This window comes from Centruroides vittatus, unplaced genomic scaffold (genome assembly GCF_030686945.1).
Source record: "Centruroides vittatus isolate TY-2023 unplaced genomic scaffold, ASM3068694v2 scaffold_490, whole genome shotgun sequence".
Classification (NCBI taxonomy): domain Eukaryota; kingdom Metazoa; phylum Arthropoda; class Arachnida; order Scorpiones; family Buthidae; genus Centruroides; species Centruroides vittatus.
In genome coordinates, this window is record NW_027122711.1 from 2586035 (window position 1) to 2591484 (window position 5450).

Genomic DNA, 5450 nt, shown 5'->3' on the forward strand with positions numbered 1-5450 from the left:
CAAGCGTCCATTTTGATTTTGCGTTACACGTGTAGCGGACGTAAAAGCTGCTTTATCTTTGCTGCAGCGACCTCTTGCAGCAAACGTTTAGAAGCGGTTCGCTACATTTAGAAACGAGTAAAGGATAGTTCGCTGTAAAGCGCTTCTCGAGCGCTGCATAAAGAAACGCGCCCATAGCGTGACTTGTTAAATTCTGCTTCTACGTTAATTGAACTGCTTTTTGATTTATAAACCATCCTGCATAAAGCAGGATTTCAAAAATTGCCTATAGGCTCATTGTAGTGCTCCCCTCCACGGTAATCTTTAGTAAAAGGCGAAAGATTAGCACGTATAGAATGAAGGGAAACCTGAGTTAGAGTTAGAGGACATTCTGGCCGAAGAGGGTCCTTTGGACAGTTGCTTTCGTCTCTCTGGTGTCATTGTAGTTATATTTCTCTCTTCGCAAAAGTTTTAAACAGTTTCGTAAACTGTAAAGCCATTCGAAATAATACGCCGAGTTATCGAATATTTCTTAAAGATATGGAACAATGAGTATTTTAACTTTTTCTAAGCGTTAAGTAGGAAAATTTTAGTAACTTCTCGACAGATGGCGCTAACGTCAACGTCGTTATATTTCTTACGCATCGAATTTTGTCACACCTTTGTTTGTTATTTCACAATAAAATACAAACGAACAAAAGAAATACTCTTCGAAATGTCAACGAAATATTTAAATTTTTACATTTATTTTTTAGTATTGTATCGAATTATTTAGGAATCGACGGCATTAGTAACATCGCTACAATTCATTCCGACTCGAAACTGTTTTAATTTTTTTTTAATTATTTCTTCCAAGCGTTGAGACTTACAAAAACAAATATAAACGTTTTAAAATATATATTTTTTTAAATTTTATTTTATTACTAGCAGATGAGCCCTGCGTTGCCAGGGCAAAAAACAACACTATTAAGATTGAAAGTACGAAATGATCTAATAGATTATTTCGTACTTCTAACCATCTATAACAGACATGGGCAAATGCGGCTCTTTTTGAGTTACATGCGGCTCTTGCTGAAAGTGTTAATTTCTGTTTTTTATTATTGTTTTTACAATTTTATTTTTATAATTTTGTGAAAATATGTTTATTAAAAAAATTCAATATTTGTTTTATATTATATTTATATTATATAATAAAATCGCGCGCCTTACCATACTCTCCGCCACGACAGTACAGAACTGCGGCTCCCATGCATCTTGCAAAACCTACATTTCGGCTCCCACTGAACTCTTGCTTACCCACCCCTGAGCTATAATATTACATTATAGCATTTGATTTATATAACTACAAAGATTATCTTTAGTTACTTGGAGTGATAAACTCTTACGTAAGATAACCTTCGTAGTTATATAAATCAAATACTATACTATAAGAACATTAAACTGAAAACCATATAAAGAGTGGTTATTTCAGCCTACCATTGTCGCGTTTATCGTGGTAGTCGGACGGTACGAAATAGCACAATTTCATTGGTCAAGTAGACACCAATTTACAATAGAAAGTCCTCTCGGGAGTTTCCCCTTGACAGATTGCCCACGTGTCGCAATGCCGTATTCTTTCAAACCATTCTTCTAAAGTCGCTCATAAGGAAATTTTGCTTACGGTCACTTTATGAGTAACGTATAAGACTACTTAATTTATGCAGTAAGTTTTGTGTTAAATTTTATGTTTGCGCAGAAAAATTTCAAAAGATTCAGTAATTAATTGTTACTATTTCGTGTATATCGTACTATTGATATAAAGTTTTAGAAAAGTATTTTTATTAAATTTATGAATTTTTAAATGAAGAAGAGAATGATTGACATCAATTTTATGTTAAATAAAATCTGACATACATACATCATATACTACGAAAGAATTCGAAATGGTTATGCAAAATTTAATTACAAATACACTAGATTAGCGAGAATACAAGATTACCGAATGTATGGACTTATCCATTGCCTTTAGACAGGCTTTAACGCAACACTAGTAGTTAGTCGTGGGTTCGTACTTCGCCAACGGGCTGGCCTCGTGGAATTATCCGGGTTTTTTACGTTTGTAACACCTAAATAGGGGCCAATGAAAGACCTCCCGGGAGGCATTTCCCTCGGAAGATCGTTTATGTGTGGCGTTGCCGTATACGAATAAACCTGTGCACAAAATAAAATCAGAGTAAATGTCGAAACGGCATAATGACATAACTAACGAAAACGCGTAGGCAATTACATTAGTGGGTATGCCGGATGGCCGAGCAGTCAAGGTGTCAACCTACCACTCAACGGCCGGATGGCCGAGCGGTGAAGGTAGCAGCCTACTGCTCTGGTGGACCCGGGATCGAATCCGAACGGGTCGAATAATCCCCAGGAATTTTTCGGGGAGTGGTCCGTTCGGATATGTCGGGCCCCGTCCCTCACCACCCGGTCGCCCCATTGTGGGTCTGGCCGAACCCATAATGGGCCTACTAAAGAGGCCCTCTTAGTGCCCTTACATTAGTGGGTATGCCGGATGGCCGAGCAGTCAAGATGTCAACCTACCACTCTGGGGGACCCGAGAACGAATCCGGACGGATCGAAAAATCCCCAGGAATTTTTCGGGGATGGTCCGTCCTGATATGTCGGGCACCGTCCTTCACCCGGCCGTCCCATTGTGGGCCTGGCCGAACCCATAGTGGGCTTGCTAAAACAGTGTCGACAAGGCGGAAAAAGTTTTTAAAAAAGTGAAGTAGGTATGTCGGATAATTAAGAGCCGTATTAGCAATAGTGCGCGCCATTAATTTTTACACTAAATCAATTCTTTTTATGGTAAGAATTAATTTAACGAAATCACATAGCACTAAATGAAAACTCAATTACACGTAACGTTGCCTCACAAATTTCTGAATAAGCATAAATTATCCAATGTTTTCTTCCTATTACGTGAAATTAAATGTTTCTTTTTCTCTTGTTGTTATTCCGCCAAATAATTTATCGTTGGTTCGCTGATTACGGCAGCCATATATATTATGCCAACAGTGTGATATTCTCAATACCTAACATGCTTACAAAGTGAAATGAAGGATTCGTAAGTGCCAAGACGGATGCCAGTCACGTGAATCAATGACGATTCGATATTGTTGGCAAATGTCTGGCTATAAAGGAAGGTGCTACTCTATATATCTGCACGAAGAAGTACAATGACAATTATTATTATCAAATTATATTATATTTGTTAATATATTGAAAGTTCATATAATATTTCTCTGGAGGAAATTTTCTTAAAATAGAATAACGTATTTACAGGCAGTGGCCATCTCTATTCATCCTCTGTATTTTTTATTACCCGTGACGATCGTATGTTCCTTTGCTTTCATGTTCCCGGTTGGAAACCCCTCCAATGCCATCATTTTCGACAGCGGTGCCATGACGTCTTTTGATATGATAAGACATAATTTAACTAGTTAAGTAACGTTGTATCAGCGTGTAGTCGGAACGAAGCTGAAAAACAATCATTCGTTCTCAACGAATGATTGTTTTTCAGGATCTCGGGAAAAAAAAACAATCATTCGTTCTCAACAATATATTTGATTTCTATTGGATCATTTAAAGGTACAAATATAAGGTCAGAATAAGCCATTAATTAATTGCTATGCCAATGTTTCATGAAATTCTGACTATCGCTATGGGCCTTGGATTTACAGATTGACTCGTAGCAATTTTTATTGTAACTCTTTAAAAATACTGTCAGTTATTTTTTTCACTCGACTCAATGTAACATAGGTAAGACCGATAGTTGAGTCTTTTTTCCATATATCTATTTTGATTTTTGGAAGAGTTAATCCCTGTGATTTATGTATAGTCATCGAGTATGCTAAGGTAAGGGGAAACTGTCTACGAGATCGCAATATACTGCCATCGTTCGAAGAGCGTGTTATGGGGATTATTGGAAACAGATTACCATAGATGAAAGGTCCCCGATAGCTATCGAATTCCACTAAAATAAACAGAGGAAGAGCTGGAGGGTGAGCATTAGGAGCATATATAATGTAGCGTATAGTTCCTAGTGAACCATTGACGAGACATCCTTACACCCATAAGTTGACTCTCAGCATGATTCTAACATTAACTGAGAGATCCAAATACTTGGAGAGACCGAGAGCTGAGTCAGCTTTGGACGAAGGCGGGGCAATATCTGGAGTGTTTTCAGATGCTATATAAGCAAGAGGGCATCCAGTTGACTGTAAGTAGTCTTCATTGCTTTGTTTAACTTGCTCGTTTATAGGATATAGCTCTACTGCCGTTTGGAACCGATCAAGTTCATCTCTGGATAAAGAGGCTCGATTTCTTGTCGTCAGAATGTTCAGCTCTGTATCAGAGAAATTACCCGAAGCTAGATGTTGTAAGACATCTGTGAAGGAACTATCTGCGCTATTTTGTCTATGAGAATTACTAAGTTCAATGAACTTCTCAAAAGAATCAAATGCAAATGTAATGTAATGTCCCAACAAGGTCCCTGCCCTGTTGGGACATCACATCATAAAAACACTCGAGAAGAGAGGAGTATCTTTAACAGGAGGAAGCTGACGAAAATCACCAAACAAATAGACAAAGAATCCACCAAACGGCTCATCTTTCTCGGAGTTTATCTCCTTCAATCTTCTCTCGATCATGTAAAGCATTCTTGCACCAATCATTGACATTTCATCGATGATGATGAATTTGAGCGACTTCATCTCAACCTGAAATCTCTGTGCAGCTTCTTCATTTAGAGATCGAAATTTCGTACTAACGATAGGAAGACAAAGGAGAGAATGGATCGTAAAGCCATCAATGTTGATCACTGCTGCTCTATGTTATAGAATAATAAGTTAAAAAAGAAAACTTTTTTTTAACTTATTATTCTATAAAGATTTTTTATATTTGTTGTGTACCTAGTTAGCGATAACATTTACCTTTCAAAAATACAGTTTTAATGCTTGTCATATTTTCCGATCACTAGATGACGCTTCTACACGTGCGTGCAGGAAGCGACTAACACTTGACTTCATGCATTCCTTGTCAACATTATAACTCTAGAATGAGTTGTCCGATCTTGATGAAATTTTCTACGACGACTCACCATCACTCAAGGATGAACTGATTAAAATTTCAACTCTCAAAAATGATCCATACTGAAGAAAAACCCCTAGCTCCAGTTCTACAAAAACGGATCATTTTTGAAAGTTGAAATTTTAATTAGTTCATCTTTGAGTGATGATGAGTCGTCGTAGAAAATTTCATCAAGATCGGACAACTCATTTTAGAGTTATTTTGTTGACAAGGAATGCACGAAGTCAGGTATTAGTCGTCACTACGTTCCGACAATCAAAATTACAAATATGCTTAACAGTGGCGTAGCGTGGTTGTCAGCCGCCCGGGGCGGAGGAAAATTTCGCCACCCCTTTATTTAGGTATTA

The 5450-nt window shown here is 37.6% G+C and overlaps 1 non-coding gene across 1 annotated transcript; it reads right to left on the reverse strand.

The window, feature by feature from the left end:
* Positions 1-234: 234 nt before the first annotated feature.
* On the reverse strand, positions 235-355 carry LOC136989385 (U5 spliceosomal RNA). Its single transcript, XR_010882912.1, has one exon. It is a non-coding gene; the product is annotated as a U5 spliceosomal RNA (small nuclear RNA).
* Between the last annotated feature and the right edge of the window lie 5095 nt (positions 356-5450).